Genomic DNA, 19,240 nt, shown 5'->3' with positions numbered 1-19,240 from the left:
GCTACACCAATTGTGATTTTAGAATTAGAGTAAAACAAACATGCCCCTCCCCCGACCATGTGCTCTCTTTGTTGGAGTCAAAATGGCACCAACTATATGAAAACGGAAGCAGGAAGTTCAGGCTAAATTTATAGGTCCTAAATATGTTTGTAAAACACCCAGAAACACTGATTAAGTTTTGTACAACTATGAAATAATTGTACAAGGTATTTTGGCAGAAATGTCTTGTACCGGCAGTGTATACCACCAAATTAACTATCACTTGGTAACCAGCAAAGTTAATAACATTTAATAAAAACATTAATTACCTAAACCAAATAAGACATACATACAAGCATTAATACAATAGTACATACTCTATGTTTAGCAAACTAGCAGGAATCTACGCAAGTGATACGTGAATATTTAGTGTAGAAATGATACAATCAATATACTTATCCATCCCAGGCTAAGGAGCAGGATGCTTCTCTCTCAACGAAATTCCCAAGCAAAAGAGACCCAAAGGCTATGTGGTTTCCTGTGATATCCCCTAATGCCCCACCCCTTTGGCCTACTCTCCTCACATAACCTGGAAAAACAGGTTCTTTAGCCCCGCCCACTGTGGCTGTGGCTAAACCAAGCTAAAACCGTGGGGGCAGGGAAATGTATACTGCATGGAAACAATGGATGTAAAAACACATAATTTCAGTGTCCATAACAGCATCTAAGTGGTTAGACAAAGGGAGGAGGCCGATCAGATCGTACTGTCTATATCCCTGGTGGAACTTAAAACACAGTACTTTTTTTTCCCTTTAAATTAACCCCTTAAGGACTAATTTTAGCCTTAAGGACTGGGCCAATTTTCCTTTTGGCGTATGAGGGCTAATTTTTTGTGCTGTGGTGTGTAGTTTTTATGGGTACCATTTTTATTTTGATGGGGCTTTTTGATCGCTTTTAATGTATATGAAGTGACCAAAATGCACAATCTTGAACTTTTGCTATTTTTTTACGTGTACGCCATCGACCGTGCAGTTTAACTAACCTTATACTTTAATAGTTCGGACATTTATGCACGCGGCGGTACCATATATGATTATGTTTATTTTTTATTACATTATTTTATTTAAAAAATGGGAAAAGGGGGGGGGGGGGTGATTCAAACTTTTATTAGGGGACATTTAACTTTTTTTTTTTTGTAGGGGGCTAGAACATGTAGTCTTCTGATTGCATATACTGTTCTGTGCCATAGCATAACATTGATCAGTGTAATCGGGGCTCTGCTGCTCCAGCCTGCGGAGGATGCAGAGGATCACAGATCGGACGCAAGGAGGCATATAAGCACCTTCCCGCCATCCTCTCAGCTAATCAGGACAGCGCAATTTCATTGTGATGGTCCCAATCAGTTCCACTGAGCTGCCAGGATCGTTTTACCTTCATTTGAGATGTCGCGGTCAACCCTGGGTCCTGGCTGCTGATAGCATTCCGGACCCACCGGGCTTGAAGCGTGCTCAGCCATCCATCCTGAACGGGTTAATAATCTAATATAAAGAAAAAAAATGTAATTTCAAAAAAATGTATATGATTTTGGATGACCGTTTGCAAAAATGTTTAAAATATACCGTATTTTTCGCCGTATAAGACGCACTTTTTCTTCCCCAAAACTGGGGGGAAAAAGTCGGTGCGTCTTATACGGCAAATACACCCCTATCGCGGCAGTCCCTGCGCCCATCAACGGCCGGGACCCGCGGCTAATACAGGACATCACCGATCGCGGTGATGCCCTGTATTAACCCTTCAGATGCGGCGATCAAAGCTGACCGCTGCGCTTGAAGGGAAAGTGACACTAACCCGGCTGTTCAGCGATTTCACAGCGGTGGTCCCGAACAGCCCGACTGAATAGCTGGGTTAGTACTTACAGGACACCGGGAGGGACCTTACCTGCCTCCTCGGTGTCTTCTCCGTTCAGGGATCCCCTGTATGGCCGGCGCTCTCCTTCCTCGTCATCACGTCGTCGCGTACGTGCGTCGGCGTGCGTAATGATGTGATGACAGCGACGGAGAGTGAGGATACCCGGCCGGCAGCAGAGACGTTCCGGAGCGACGGGGACACGGCGACAGTGATGGAGCGACATCCAGGGCAGCGGTGACGGGCCCGGAGTGGCGGGGACACGTGAGTATTACCTCCTATGCAGTGGTCTTCAATCTGTGGACCTCCAGATGTTGCAAAACTACAACTCCCAGCATGCTGGGAGTTGTAGTTTTGCAACATCTGGAGGTCCGCAGGTTGAAGACCACTATTGGGTTCAAAATCTTTAATTTTTTAGATTTTGCACCTAAAAATAGGGTGCGCCTTATACGCCGGTGCGTCCTATAGGGGGAAAAATACGGTAATGTTACTTATCCTACGCAGTAAGTAGGAAAAAAAAAACACCATGGGGGAGAGTTAAGTTCCGACCATGAGTTGCTCATGGCAACCAATCAGATCACTTCTTTCATTTTTCAGAGGCCTTTTCAAAAAAGAGAGAAGTGTTCTGATTGGTTGTTATGGGCAACACAACTGTTTTTCCTCTGGACAGGTTTTGATAAATCTTATCCCCCACCGCCATGGGTATTGCCACTTCCAAAAATGTCCAAAATGTTATAAATATAATGTTATTGATCCTACATGGTGGACGCTGTAAAAGGAAAAATTATGATAATAAAAAATGCTATAATTTTTCTTTTTTTGCCTGGTTAAATTACATCCCAGAAAACATGGCATGAAAAGCATTAAAAAATAGTCTTATCTATCCTCTGGGGCCCGACCCATGTGTCTGGCACCTATATAAGCCTTATATATGTGCACTTATTAGCAGCTCCCCCCCCCCATGTGACCTCCTGTATATACAGAGAGACCAAAATAACCCAACCCGTGCTCGGCTCACTAAAATAAAAAAGAGGGGGGTTTTTGGGAAACCAAATATGAACACCTATATGTGCATGGCGTGCACGAACAATAACCCCAAGAAATAAGGTGTGTGTATAAATAGATAACTTGGTGTGAAAAAATATATATGTTTCATTTTAGGGATGCACCGATATATCGGCGGCCGATACATATTGGCCGAAAATAGCTATTTTGGGGAAATGCCGAAACAACAAAAAATTTGCCGATAATGACCACCTCCCCTACCCGCCCACAGCACATGTTACAAACACTGCCAGTGCCAGAGGCGTAGCGTGGGGGGTGCAGGGGGGCCGGGCGTAACATCTGGGGGGGCACGCTCTCCGGGATAGGAATACTTCTTTTTATGTGCCCGGGCCGGCTCCCGTGTGTGGCTGCAGGCGGGGGCCGACCAGAGCATATAAAAACTAATACTGTATACTAAAAACCAGGGGGCCTCCAGCTGTTGTGAAACTACAACTCCCAGCATGCCCGGACCGGCAAAGGCTGTCCAGGCATGCTGGGAGTTGTAGTTTCACAACAGCTGGAGGCCCCCTGGTTTTTAGTATACGGTATTAGGTTTTATATGCTCTGGTCGTCCCCCGCCTGCAGTCACACACAGGAGCCGGCCCGGGCACATAAAAAGAAGTATTCCTATCCCGGACATCCCTGTGTCCCGAAAAATCTTTTCGGGACATAAGGATGTCCGCCGGTCACTCACCATTCCCCGGTCAGCGTGCGTCCTCCTTTGGTCCTTCGCTTCTCCGCCTCTATGGTTGTACGCACGGCACGGGGCCTGGTAAGTGACCGGCAGCGCGTCATCTTCTTCAGTGTTCCGGTCACCGCTCCTCCGGTCCCGGCACCTACTGCTATGGTCCATAGGCCATAGCAGTAGATGTGACCCCGGGCCGGAGGAGCGGTGACCGGATCACTGTGGGGGCAGCAGTACAGACATACAGCCTCCAGCCGTACACTGTATATGGCTGGAAGCTGTATGTCTGTGGGGTGGGGGGAGCTGCCTACTATTGTGGGGGAACTACTGACCTAATGTGGGGGGGGGGCTGCATACAAATGTGGGGGGAGCTGGCTAATATTGTTGGGGTGGAGCTGCCTGATATTGTGGGGGGGGGGGAGCTGCCTACTATTGTGGGGGAACTGCTGACCTAATGTGGTTGGGAGCTGCCTACAAATGTGATGGGAGCTGCCTAATATTGTTGGGGGGAGCTGCCTAATATTGTGGGGGAACTGCCTACTCTTGTGGGGAACCTGCCTACTATTGTGGGGGAAATGCTGACCTAATGTGGGGGAGCTGCCTACTGTTGTGGGGGAACTGCTACCATTGTGGAGGAGCTGCCTACTATTGTTGGGGAGCTGCCTATTAATGTGGGGGAGCTGCCTATTAATGTGGGGGAGCTGCCTATTAATGTGGGGGAACTCCCGACCTAATGTGGGGGAGCTGGCAATCTAATGTGGGGGACTCTAATCTAATGAGCGGAGCGCTGCATTTTACCAGAAGACGGGGAGAAGTCATTTTCGGTATCGGTTTCGGCCGGACATTTTTTTTTATTTCGGTTTAGTTTCGGTTCTGAAATTTCCATTTCGGTGCACCTCTATTTTATTTAATTCATGGTTATAACAACATTTCACACATAAGGACAGAGTAAAAAGATAAAAACACAGTATAAAATGAAGTTACCGTAATAGTATAACTATAAAACCTGCAAGGAGTGGGCAAATAAATAAGCCTCTATGTATGCTGAGGACACTGCTGTATAAAAAGGGGGGGATAAAAACGTATGTGAAAAATAAAAGTGAATGCACACCGTGGTACAAGTGAAGTCAGCCTATATAGCAGTTAAAAGGGAGGTGTGCAGCAAATCACATGAAAAAATAAATGGCTAAGTGCAAAAGCCAATCAAATGTGACAATGTGACACAAACAAAGTGCTAGTGCAAGGGAAATAGCAGCAGTGACAGGGGTCGGGTAATACATACAAAGCAGGACTCAGCCACACCACTCCGTATCTCCAATGTGTATCGCTCGAGGGCTTTGTCAAGGAGTCCTCTATATACAGTGGGGGAAAAAAAGTATTTAGTCAGCCACCAATTGCGAAAGTTCTCCCACTTATAAAGATGAGGCTGTAATTTCCATCATAGGTTATAACCTCAACTATGAGAGACAGAATGAGAAAAAAAAGTCCATAAAATCACATTGTCTGATTTTTTAAGAATTTATTTGCAAATTATGGTGGAAAATAAGTATTTGGTCAATAACAAAAGTTCATCTCAATACTTTGTTATATCCCCTTTGTTGGCAATGACAGAGGTCAAACGTTTTCTGTAAGTCTTCACAAGGTTTTCACCCACTGTTGCTGGTATTTTGGCCCATTCCTCCATGCAGATCTCCTCTAGAGCAGTGATGTTTTGGGGCTGTCGCTGGGCAACACAGACTTTCGACTCCTTCCAAAGGTTTTTTATGGGGTTGAGATCTGGAGACTGGCTAGGTCACTCCAGGACCTTGAAATGCTTCTTACAAAGCCACTCCTTCTTTGCCCGGCCGATGTGTTTTGTTTGGGATCATTGTCATGCTGAAAGACCCAGCCCATTTTATCTTCAATACCCTTGCTGATGGAAGGAGATTTTCACTCAAAATCTCATCATATATGGCCCCATTCATTCTTTCCTTTACATGAATCAGTCGTCATGGTCCCTTTGCTGAAAAACAGCCCCAAAGCATAATGTTTCCACCCCCATGCTTCACAGTAGGTATGGTGTTCTTTGGATGCAACTCAGCATTCTTTCTCCTGCAAACACGACGAGTTGAGTTTTTACCAAAAAGTTCTACTTTGGTTTCATCTGACCATATGACATTCTCCCAATCCTCTTCTGGATCATCCAAATGCTCTCTAGGAAACTTCAGACGGATCCGGACATGTACTGGCTTAAGCAGGGGGACACGTCTGGTACTGCATGATTTGAGTCCCTGGTGGTGTAGTGTGTTACTGATAATAGCCTTTGTTATTTATGTCCCAGCTCTCTGCAGGTCATTCACTAGGCCCCCCTTTTTGGATTTTTGCTCACCGTTCTTGTGATAATTTTTACACCATGGGGTGAGATCTTGCGTGGAGCCCAGGATCGAGGGAGATTATCAGTGGTCTTGAATGTCTTCCATTTTCTAATAATTGCTCCCACAGTTGATTTCTTCACACCAAGCTCCTTGCCTATTGCAGATTCAGTCTTCCCAGCCTGGTGCAGGGCTACAATTTTATTTCTGGTGTCCTTCGACAGCTCTTTGGTCTTGGTCAATATGGAGTTTGGAGTGTGACTGTTTGAGGTTGTGGACAGGTGTCTTCTATACTGATAACAAGTTCAAACAGGAGCCATTAATACAGGTAACGAGTGGAGGACACAGGAGACTCTTAAAGAAGAAGTTACAGGTCTGTGAGAGGCAGAAATCTTACTTGTTTGTAGGCGACCAATTACTTATTTTCCATCATAATTTGCAAATAAATTCTTTAAAAATCATGTGATTTTATGGATTTTTTTTTCTTATTCAGTCTTTTATAGTTGATAATACCTATGATGAAAATTACAGCCTCTCATCTTTTCAAGTGGGAGAACTTTGACAATTGGTGGCTGACTAAATATTTTTTTGCCTCACTGTAACCCGTTGGATTGTTTGTATTGCCCAGTTATAATACTAAGTCATTCCCCCCCCCCCCGGTCCCCATGTGACCTCCTCTATATAACACTTTGTCTCGTCCTCGTTGTGCTGGGATCTGGTGTTTAAACCCTTCTCAGTGATATCTTGTAGGGCTATGTTCACACGGTGGAATTTCCACAATTCTGCACAAACTCCGTTCAGCAAAGCATGCTGAACTGAATTGCGGCAACATTTTTGTGTTCTCAGAACACAGAATTCTGCCAAGATTCAGGCCCCATTGACTTCAATAGAATTTAGCAAAATTAGCAAAGTGTCATTTCTGTGGCAGAATCCCATTGTACTCAATGAGTCATGCTTTGTGGAAATCCTGGCATGTGAACATAGCCTCATGTGAGATAAAGAATCCCCTAGAGCCGTCTGATCAGGATTCTGGATTCCACCACCCAGAGGAGCAATAAAAAAAAAAACACCCACTAATTTCCCAGTGTTTTTGTGTGCATATTCTATGACTAAATTGATGCAGTCATTCCACTTTATAGGACTTTCGATAAACACCAGAAAATTTTGAAATTTTACAAAAAAATTACAAATGTATCAAAAATGAGCACCAAAATCGAGTCGCACACTAAATGCTGAAGAAAGGGAAATCTTACAATATTATTGTTTGTAAAATATCCACATAGCATTAGAGGACATGGCCCCCAAAAAACACTGGTACGGGGCGGTGCTGGATAATATACACACATGTATGCGCAATACAAGTAGTAACAGAAAAGGACAAAAACTATGGGGAGATGCATCTTCGTCTTTAGAGCTTTTTTTAATTTATATTAGGCGCATGAAATGTTGCACGTGCGCTAAAGCAGTTTTTCCTTGCGACTTTTGGAAGCAAGTGAAAAACTACTACATTGCAAAAGTCAATTTCAGTTTTCACTTCGCAGCGGTCACGGATTTTTCAAGTACGAATGTCGCACAAAAAGTCACAAAACTTCTCCAAAACACCTCAAATCTACACCAGCCAGAACCTGGCTTACAAAACTCTTCAGAGAGCAGTGTCAAAAATGTCGCACATTTTTGACGCAACTGTGAGGAGAGGAGGAGTCCTACAAAATGGTGCTCTGAAGGGATTTTTTTTGGGGGCGGGGGGGGTAGAGATTTATCATTGTTGTCTTCAGAAAGTGAGTTTTAAAGAGTAGCTATCAGTAAATTAAATTTCCCTATTCCCCCTCCCCATCTGTCCCTGACACTAACTACATCTATCCCTGTCTTTATATTTCTACAAATCCCCATTAAAATACCTTATGTTGAGCTCTCTGGTGAAGGCAGGAAGTGGGCGGCCCCGGCAGGCGCGACGTCATCTGAAGCCTGGACGGGGCTCGCTTCTGCCCATCTCCTCTATATCCTGGAGCTCGCGCGCTGCAATGGATGAGGAGAGGGAGACGCAGGCGAGCAGGGATATTTAAATTTTGCGCGTCGCGCGAAATTTAAATATACCCGCCCGTCTGCATCTCCCTCTCCTCATTCATGGGAACGTGCATTCTGGGCCACGCTGGGCCAGCGTTGGTCTGAACGTCAGGGGGGGAATGTAATCCTGAGCCATATAGGGTGACACCTAGTGGCCAGGGTTACAAACGTAAAAAAAACACATATAACATGATTTTTTAAAAATAAAATATATTAGATACTTTTTTTTTAACATAATCTATTTAATAAAACTTTTTTATGAGAGTACCCATTTAAAGTCATTTATTTTTGCTTACGTGAGACACCTTTTTCCTGTTTCCCCGAAAATAAACCCTACCCTGAAAGTAAGCCCTATCAGGATTATCAGGGTGGGCTGCAATATAAGCCCTACCCCGAAAATAAGACCTAGGCCAGGGGTAATCAGCTGGCAGACTGCCAGGTGGGGGGCACTGTAGGAGTGTGGAGGACAACGGGGGAAGGGGAGGATGGGGGGCTGTAGCAGTGTGGAGGATGGGGGGCTGCAGGGGTGTGGAGGATGGGGGGCTGCAGGAGTGTGGTGGATCCCCCATCCACCACACTCCTGCAGCCTGGGGGACTGCAGGAGTGTGGAGGATGGGGGGGCTTTGGGAGGATGGGGGACTGTAGCAGTGTGGAAGCCCCCCATGTTGTTCACGGTACATAAGTAAATAAGCCCTACCCTGAAAATAAGCCCTAGTGTGTTTTTTGTGACTTAAATTAATATAAGACCCGGTCTTATTTTCGGAGAAACACGGTATATATTCATGTGTATTTTTTTTCGTATGATTCCTCCTCTCTGCGACTGTTTGCACAAAGAGTCACGGTTGCGCCGAAAAAAATTGTGCTACTTTTTGAAAGTGCTCTTTAAAGGCAGTTTTGTAAGCTGGGTCCGGGCTGGGCGTAGATTTGCAATGTTTTGGAGAAGGTTTGCAACTTTTTGTGTGACATTCGCACTTGGTAACTCCTTTACCGCTGCAAAAGCGAAACTGAAATTGACTTCTGAAAGGTCTCTTGCAGGTTTTTGCAAATAGTCGCAAAAATAAGCGCTTAGGCGCATGTGCGAATTTCCATGCTCCAAATATAAGCAAATCGTACGATCTACGTCCCACTGTAAAGTGCAGATTCTATCGCAACCGCCTAAAGCGAGAAGGAAAAATACGGAGCACCACAAGGTGGAGTATATACGGTAAAAAAACATTGCACCGTACAGACCGCTGCACCCGAACCCTGAAGTGTAACAAAATAAACCCAACAAAACGCAGTGAGAAACACTTAAAGTAGAATTCCGGTGTAGATAAGTAGCTGATTGCGGGGGTCCCCAAGCATTGGTTGAGTATATGCACTGCCGGATGATGCCACGTACTGCGCTAACTTATATTCTGCAGTCCCAAAGGGTTTGAATAGATTGGTGGCACCATCATTTGAAAGTAACCTGTGGGGTCTTGTAAGCCCTATTATCCCACCCTGGTACCTTGTACATATAGGGCATGGCATGTTCGGACCATGTGCCCGTACGTCTCCTCTGATGCCACGCTTAGCAGCAAAAGAACTATTTAAAAGGGTACTCCGGTGGAAAACATTTAGTTTTTTTAATCAACTGGTGCCAGAAAGTTAAACAAATTTGTAAATGACTTTAAAAATTCTTAATCCTTCCAGTATTTATCAGCTGCTGATGTCAGGAACTGTCCAGAACAGGATAAACTTGCTATGGGGATTTGCTCCTACTCTGGACAGTTCCTGACATGGACAGAGGTGTCAGCAGAGAGCATCATGGACAGACAGAAAAAAAAAATATTAACTTCCTTTGTATTATACAGCAGCTGATAAGTACTGGAAGGATTAAGAATTTTAAATAGAAGTAATTTAAAAATCTGTTTATAACTTTCTGGCACCAGTTGATTTAAAAAAAATCTTTTCCAACGAGATATTCAGCAAAAAGTGGTAAAAAAAAAAAAAAAAAAACTTAAATAAGATTCTGTGCCCTTTATCTCCAAGACACTTATAGGGCTTAGATGACTTATAGGGCTTAGAGGCCTTAAAGGGGCATTTAGAGTGTCGGGTGCTGCTCCGGAGGCTCGTGACGTCAAGGTCATGCCCCCCTCATGATGTGATGTCCGCCCCCTCATTGCAAGTCTATGGGAGGGTGCTTGACAGCCCGTCAAGAGCCTCCGTCCCGTATCGCCAGTCATCCGGCACGGAGTGAAGGCACCCCTGCGATCAGACATCTTATCCCCTATCCTTTGAATAGGGGATAAGATGTCTAGGGGCGGAATACCCCTTAAGGATAGGGCACTCAGACCCCATTTACATCATTATTTAGGATCCCACCATCACCTACCCTTGGGTGATCTTAGGATTACTCCTTTTAGTAAGACAACATGGTTATAGATCTGCCCTTATATATATGTTTAGGTTAACAAAGAGCCTGAGCCTGAATTACCCTACCTAGAAGCTTTTCCTATTGGTGAAGATATATGGGATGAAGTGTGGTCTTTCTCTGGGGGTACGGTGACTCCGGATGAAGCTTTAAAACCAACTGCACAAGACCTTGTTAAACATCAGGAGGAGACGACCGTTCCGGGGGTGAGTATTTACACCTGGGCTCTTTTTTGGGGGGTCAGGGGTGATTTATATTGTGCCCTGAATGACTGTTACACTTTTTTTTTTTAATTTACAGAAAATAAATGACATTCCGAAGAGAAGTGATGGAGAACGTCTGTCTCAGCCTCTGGAGGAATTCTACATCTCTCTGATTAAGTCGAGAAACGTGTCAGAGAAATCTGCGGCTCTACGGTCTCCTCCGAGGAAGTGTGAGGAGTCTGAGAAGACTGTACAACCTGCGCCAGATACTAAGGGTAAAAACTTGAAATAATGCATTATCCTGTCCTATAACTAGAGCAGATCACCCTATAACTAGAGTAGATCACCCTATAACTACAGCAGATCATCCTATAACTAGAGCAGATCAGCCTATAACTAGAGCGGATCATCCTATAACTAGAGCAGATCATCCTATAACTACAGCAGATCATCCTATAACTAGAGCGGATCATCCTATAACTACAGCAGATCACCCTATAACTAGAGTAGATCACCCTATAACTACAGCAGATCATCCTATAACTAGAGCAGATCAGCCTATAACTAGAGCGGATCATCCTATAACTAGAGCGGATCATCCTATAACTACAGCAGATCACCCTATAACTAGAGCAGATCATCCTATAACTAGAGCAGATCATCCTATAACTAGAGCAGATCACCCTATACCTACAGCAGATCATTCTATAACTAGAGTGGATCACCCTATAACTAGAGCAGATCATCCTATAACTAGAGTGGATCACCCTATAACTAGAGCAGATCATCCTATAACTAGAGCAAATGACCCTATAACTAGAGCAGATCATCCTATAACTAGAGCAGATCACCCTATAACTAGAGCAGATCATCCTATAACTAGAGCAGATCATCCTATAACTAGAGCAGATCACCCTATAACTAGAGCAGATCACCCTATAACTAGAGCAGATCATCATATAACTAGAGCAGATCATCCTATAACTAGAGCAGATCACCCTATAACTACAGCGGATCATCCTATAACTAGAGCAGATCACCCTATAACTAGAGCAGATCACCCTATAACTAGAGCAGATCATTCTATAACTAGAGCAGATCACCCTATAACTAGAGCAGATCATCCTATAACTAGAGCAGATCACCCTATAACTAGAGCAGATCACCCTATAACTAGAGCAGATCATCCTATAACTAGAGCAGATCATCCTATAACTAGAGCAGATCACCCTATAACTAGAGCAGATCATCCTATAAATAGAGCAGATCACCCTATAACTAGAGCAGATCACCCTATAACTAGAGCAGATCACCCTATAACTAGAGCAGATCATCCTATAACTAGAGCAGATCATCCTATAACTAGAGCAGATCATCCTATAACTAGAGCAGGTCATCCTATAACTAGAGCAGATCACCCTATAACTAGAGCAGATCATCCTATAAATAGAGCAGATCACCCTATAACTAGAGGAGATCACCCTATAACTAGAGAGGATCATCCTATAACTAGAGCAGATCACCCTATAACTAGAGCAGATCACCCTATAACTAGAGCAGATCACCCTATATCTAGAGCAGATCATCCTATAACTAGAGCAGATCACCCTATAACTAGAGCAGATCATCCTATAACTAGAGCAGATCACCCTATAACTAGAGCAGATCACCCTATCACTAGAGCAGATCACCCTATAACTAGAGCGGATCATCCTATAACTAGAGCAGATCACCCTATAACTAGAGAAGATCATCCTATAACTACAGCAGATCACACTATAACTAGAGCAGATCACCCTATAACTAGAGCGGATCATCCTATAACTAGAGCGGATCACCCTATAACTAGAGCGGATCATCCTATAACTACAGCAGATCACCCTATAACTAGAGCAGATCACCCTATAACTAGAGCGGATCATCCTATAACTAGAGCAGATCATCCTATAACTAGAGCAGATCACCCTATAACTAGAGCAGATCATCCTATAACTAGAGCAGATCATCCTATAACTAGAGCGGATCATTCTATAACTAGAGCAGATCACCCTATAACTAGAGCAGATCATCCTATAACTAGAGCAGATCACGCTATAACTAGAGCAGATCACCCTATAACTAGAGCAGATCACCCTATAACTAGAGCAGATCATCCTATAACTAGAGCAGATCACCCTATAACTAGAGCAGATCATCCTATAACTAGAGCAGATCACCTTATAACTACAGCAGATCACCCTATAACTAGAGCAGATCACCCTTTAACTAGAGCAGATCATTCTATAACTAGAGCAGATCATCCTATAACTAGAGCGGATCATCCTATAACTAGAGCAGATCATCCTATAACTAGAGCAGATCATCCTATACCTAGAGCAGATCATCCTATAACTAGAGCAGATCATCCTATAACTAGAGCAGATCATCCTATAACTAGAGCAGATCATTCTATAACTAGAGCAGATCATCCTATAACTAGAGCAGATCATCCTATACCTAGAGCAGATCATCCTATAACTAGAGCAGATCACCCTATAACTAGAGCAGATCACCCTATAACTAGAGCAGATCATCCTATAACTACAGCAGATCATCCTATAACTAGAGCAGATCACCCTATAACTAGAGCAGATCATCCTATAACTAGAGCAGATCAACCTATAACTAGAGCAGATCATCCTATAACTAGAGCAGATCATCCTATAACTAGAGCAGATCATCCTATAACTAGAGCAGATCATCCTATAACTAGAGCAGATCATTCTATAACTAGAGCAGATCATCCTATAACTAGAGCAGATCATCCTATACCTAGAGCAGATCATCCTATAACTAGAGCAGATCACCCTATAACTAGAGCAGATCATCCTATAACTACAGCAGATCATCCTATAACTAGAGCAGATCACCCTATAACTAGAGCAGATCATCCTATAACTAGAGCAGATCAACCTATAACTAGAGCAGATCATCCTATAACTAGAGCAGATCATTCTATAACTAGAGCAGATCACCCTATAACTAGAGCAGATCATCCTATAACTAGAGCAGATCATTCTATAACTAAATCAGATCATCCTATAACTACTGCAGATCACTCTATAACTAGAGCAGATCACCCTATAACTAGAGCATATCACCCTATAACTAGAGCAGATCATTCTATAACTAGTGCAGATCATCCTATAACTACAGCAGATCATCCTATCACTAGAGGAGATCACCCTATAACTACAGCAGATCACCCTATAACTAGAGCAGATCACCCTATAACTAGAGCAGATCATCCTATAACTAGAGCAGATCATCCTATAACTAGAGCAGATCATCCTATAACTAGAGCAGATCATCCTATAACTAGAGCAGATCATCCTATAACTAGAGCAGATCATCCTATAACTAGAGCAGATCATCCTATAACTAGAGCAGATCACCCTATAACTAGAGCGGATCATCCTATAACTAGAGCAGATCATCCTATAACTAGAGCAGATCATCCTATAACTAGAGCAGATCATCCTATAACTAGAGCAGATCATCCTATAACTAGAGCAGATCATCCTATAACTAGAGCAGATCACCCTATAACTAGAGCGGATCATCCTATAACTAGAGCAGATCACCCTATAACTAGAGCAGATCATCCTATAACTACAGCAGATCATCCTATAACTAGAGCAGATCATCCTATAACTAGAGCAGATCACCCTATAACTAGAGCGGATCATCCTATAACTAGTGCAGATCATCCTATAACTAGAGCAGATCACCCTATAACTAGAGCAGATCATCCTATAACTACAGCAGATCATCCTATAACTAGAGCAGATCATCCTATAACTAGTGCAGATCATCATATAACTAGAGCAGATCACCCTATAACTAGATCAGGTCATCCTATAACTAGAGCAGATCATCCTATAACTAGAGCAGATCATCCTATAACTAGTGCAGATCAGGATATACAGTACAGGAATCCTCGGAATGGAGCTGTGAATTACTTTCCAGAGAACGATAGCAGAAAGTTCTTGTATAATCTCGGTGAATCAGATTTACAGCCATAAGAGTTAAGGTGTCCGGACACCTTCTAGATCTGCTGGTCATAATCTCTCCTGATCCCTCCAAACATTTGAATCTTCCCAGGTGCTTGTAGTCCTGCCTGCTGCCATCTTTTTACGGACTTAAATGGGCGCTGTCAGATACAATAACTTTTGAAATGTTATAAACCATGCAAAAACAATGTGTTTTGCAGTAGTTTTCATCAAAAAAAAATTCAGTATTTCATACTGAAAAAGCCAGTCAAAAAAGTGGCCACTAGGGGTCCCCCTGCCTCCTGGGACACATACCAATCCTGCAGTGTCCAGTGCTCATCGACACATCATGAACACCATGAGTGATTGACAGGGCTGCAGGCAGATGCAGGGCCCTCTGTGAGTCAGAGCAGAGTGAGGGAGAGGGAGGAGTCATCACAGTGAGGAGAAGAGAGTGACACGCCCCCTGCCTTTGCATGGACAGAAACCTCACTGAGCAATGATAGCAAGTAAATAAAGGTAATTCTGTAAGAAATATAGGTTGTAAATAATAGAAGTACATGGTCAGGATGTGGTACCGAGCAACATATAACTGTTTTCTTTTTTGGGGGGGGGGGGGGGGGCGGTGAATCTGACTGGTACGCTTTAAGGAGACACAATGGATAAGGCTTGTGCCCTGGCTACTCTGCACCGCGGCCTGTGTGTCTTTGGTTGGCAGTGGCCTGAGAGAGACTATGTTGGAGACCATTACCGTCTATGTATTGGTTGCTGGACTTTGCTATGTGTGGGTCTTGTTGTGCAGCACCAAGACAGAGTTAATATAGGGCTTCTGCCTGTTACACCCCTCCTACTATTGGGCATCGCTGGGCCAGTTCTGTACGGGCATATAGAGACACTGTGTGCCCTTGGTGGTCCTGGGCCCCATGATTTTCCTTAAACCTAATGGTATCTGCAAGAATTGGGACAAAGGGAAATCTGCATCTACACCTCCATCTCGCCCCAGTCAAATGTGGAGTCTATGGATCTTTTCTTTAGTCTGGTTGATAAACTTGACAGTGACCGCCTTCTCTTCCAACGTACTTCTGGGTCAGGTGAAAGCCAATGCAGGCAAGAATCTAGAGCTTTTTTCTCAGCATTTTTTCCAGACCCATCGCTGTCCTTCTTCGAGGAATCTTCTACCCCCAGCATCAATATTCTCCTCTCAATACTCATTAGTCAATACCGACCATAAGTTTGGAAATCCTTACGGCTATCAGCATGGGCCAATCTATGCTGGTCACTAGGGTAGACAACAACGTCAAGATCTCCAGCGTGGAATGAATGCCTCCATGGAGAGGACTTTTAGAATTGTCTACAAAAGAATAATGTCCGGATCATCGTTTGCTGGAGAAAGCCGAGGGATATGACCCTGTGATATTCCTGGGATCCTAGCTTAGGTAGACCCTTCCAGCGGATACCTTTACCACCTTCTTCACATTCATACAGGCCCCCAGAGTTCCAGCCTGCCCAGGCCCACCCTGGGGGTCCACCACATCCTCTCCTGACAATGCTCCTTCATTCTGGGACAGAGATGCAATCCTGAAACGGCTTGTGTCACATTTGTTTAGTTTAGTTGTTCTCTCCTGTCTGAGCACAGTGCTCTCTGCTGACACCTCTGTCTGTCTCAGGAAAAGTCCAGAGTAGGAGCAAATCCCCATAGCAAACCTCTCCTGCTCTGGACAGTTCCTGATACAGCCAGAGGTGTCAGCAGAGAGCACTGTTGTCAGACAGAAGAGAACAACTCAATTTCATCAGCTGATAAATACTGGAAGGATTAAGATTTTTTAATAGAAGTAATTTACAAATCTGTTAAACTTTCTGGAGCCAGTTGATATGAAACCAAAAAAATGTTTTTTACTGGAATACCCCTTTAAGATGGGGTTACTAATGCAGCGATCATTCATAGTATGTATAATAAATACATCTAGATATATATGTAGAATATAGAAATTTGATTGGTTTCCTGCATAGAAAGGGCGAACATTTTGGTATTTTGGTAAAATCCTTGCAATAAATCCATAACTGTACTTATAACAGAGCACGAGTAGAAATGATAGAATATTTTAATTCTGACCTTTTTCCCTCTTATTTCCTTCCCCAGATCCCTTCCTGCCTTTAACTCCAGAAAAAGAGAATCTGCAAACGCAGGATGATAATCTTCTGTTTTGTGAATCCTCGAGTCTTAACCAAACAGCGGCAGCATGTAACTCGCTAACAGGATTCCAGAAATTTCAGATCCCAAGGAGATCAGCAACAGTGGCCCTTGGACCGGCCGCGCGGTTAGCTGCCACGCCTGGAAGTCTCTCACACTGGGGATACTGAGCTTAGGAGATAATTCACAATGGAAACATATGCGTCTGAATGTAATAATGTGTTTCCAGAATGTTTTTTTTAATAATTTTTTCCTGAATAATTTTTTTGTTAGAGGTTTGGTTGTATATCTGTGAAGACATTGGACCTGAGATGTGATAAGTCTGTAGTAGAGGTTGGTTGGTCTTCAAACGCTATGGAGCAGATTCTGCACAACTACAAGTTGTCATATTCCTGGGAAGATAATACTGCTATATAATAGCTTGGGAAGATAATACTGCTATAGCTTGGGAACATAATACTGCTATATTGTAGCTTGGGAAGATAATACTGCTATATAATAGCTTGGGTAGATAATACTGCTATAGCTTGGGAACATAATACTGCTATATTGTAGCTTGGGAAGATAATACTGCTATATAGTAGCTTGGGAAAATAAGACTGCTATAGCTTGGGAAAATAATACTGCTATATTGTAGCTTGGGAAAATAATACTGCTATAGCTTGGGAAGATAATACTGATATTTTGTAGCTTAGAAAGATAATACTGTTATATAGTAGATTAGGAAGATAATACTTCTATATTGTAGCTTGGGAAGATAATACTGATATTTTGTAGCTTAGGAAGATAATACTGCTATATAGTAGATTAGGAAGATAATACTGCTATATTGTAGCTTGGGAAGATAATACTGCTATTTTGTAGCTTGTGAAGATAATACTGCTATATTGTAGCTTGGGAAGATAATACTGCTATATTGTAACTTGAGAAGATAATACTGCTATATTGTAGCTTGTGAAGATAATACTGCTATATTGTAGCTTGTGAAGATAATACTGCTATATTGTAGCTTGTGAAGATAATACTGCTATATTGTAGCTTGTGAAGATAATACTGCTATATTGTAGCTTGTGAAGATAATACTGCTATATTGTAACTTGTGAAGATAATACTGCTATATTGTAGCTTGTGAAGATAATACTGCTATATTGTAACTTGAGAAGATAATACTGCTATATTGTAGCTTGTGAAGATAATACTGCTATATTGTAGCTTGTGAAGATAATACTGCTATATTGTAGCTTGTGTAGATAATACTGCTATATTGTAACTTGTGAAGATAATACTGCTATATTGTAGCTTGGGAAGATAATACTGATATTTTGTAGCTTGGGAAGATAATACTGCTATATTGTAGCTTGAGAACATAATGCTGCTATATTGTAGCTTGTAAAGATAATACTGCTATATTGTAGCTTGTAAAGATAATACTGCTATACTGTAGCTGTTTCTGCTGTTTACGTCCAGATTCCAAGGACTTTATACGGCACTAACATTTAGTGCTATTTTGCGATGCATAATATTAGGAAAGAAGTTCCTGTGGGCGACTCTATGGAGGGGCCACGTGCAGCGATCTCTGTAGATACCGTCCGTGTTACTAAACCCCAGGATGAGGGGAAATCACAGCTACTGTATGAGACTATTATTTTTTCTTTTCTTGGGAAATTTTACGAAGAATGTGTCACTGTTTTGGTGAGAAATATAAATATTTGCAGAAATTAAATCAATGTTGTATTGATAGGTCAGTGCCTCAAAGGTGTTCTCTGGTGGAGAACAAATGTTTTCAAAATAACTGATACCAGAAAGTAAATTACTTCTATATAAAAAATCTTAATCCTTCCAGTACTTATCAGCGGCTGTATGCTCCACAGGAAGTGATGTAGTTCTTTCCAGTCTGACCACAGTGCTCTCTGCTGACACCTCTGTCCGTGTCAGAAACTTTCCAGAGCAGGAGCAAATCCCCATAACAAACCTCTCCAAACAGAGGTGTCAGCAGAGAGCGCTGTGGTCAGACTGGAAAGAACCACACAACTTTCTGTGGAGCATACAGCAGCTGATAAGTACTGGAAGGATTAAGATTTTTTATATAGAAGTAATTTACAAATCTGTATAGCTTTCTGGAGCCAGTTGATTTGAAAATGTTTCTAACGGATTACTTCTTTATCCACTGAATTTTTATTGTCTCTCCATTCTGCCCAGGCTGCAAAAAGAGACAATAATTCAGTGGTGTACCCTTTTAAAGGGGTTGTGCGCCGCCCTGGCTTTCGGAGCTCCGCGCGCAGCGTCCGGAAGTTCATTACTCCGAACGCTGTGTGCGGGCTTCCGTGTTCGCGGCCGCCGGGCGGCCGCGAACACGGAAGCCCGCACACAGCGTTCGGAGTAATGAACTTCC

General features: G+C 42.9%; 1 long non-coding RNA gene across 1 annotated transcript; it reads left to right on the top strand.

Annotated features, from left to right (window-relative positions):
* The first annotated feature begins 10,464 nt into the window (after window positions 1-10,464).
* Window positions 10,465-18,674, top strand: LOC130282526 (uncharacterized). Its single transcript, XR_008846437.1, has 3 exons — window positions 10,465-10,629; window positions 10,724-10,901; window positions 16,798-18,674. It is a non-coding gene; the product is annotated as an uncharacterized LOC130282526 (long non-coding RNA).
* Window positions 18,675-19,240: the final 566 nt, after the last annotated feature.

Source organism: Hyla sarda, chromosome 7 (assembly GCF_029499605.1).
Source record: "Hyla sarda isolate aHylSar1 chromosome 7, aHylSar1.hap1, whole genome shotgun sequence".
Taxonomy (NCBI): Eukaryota; Metazoa; Chordata; class Amphibia; order Anura; family Hylidae; genus Hyla; species Hyla sarda.
The sequence above is the reverse complement of the archived record's forward strand: the minus strand, read 5'-3'. Positions and strand labels throughout refer to the sequence as shown.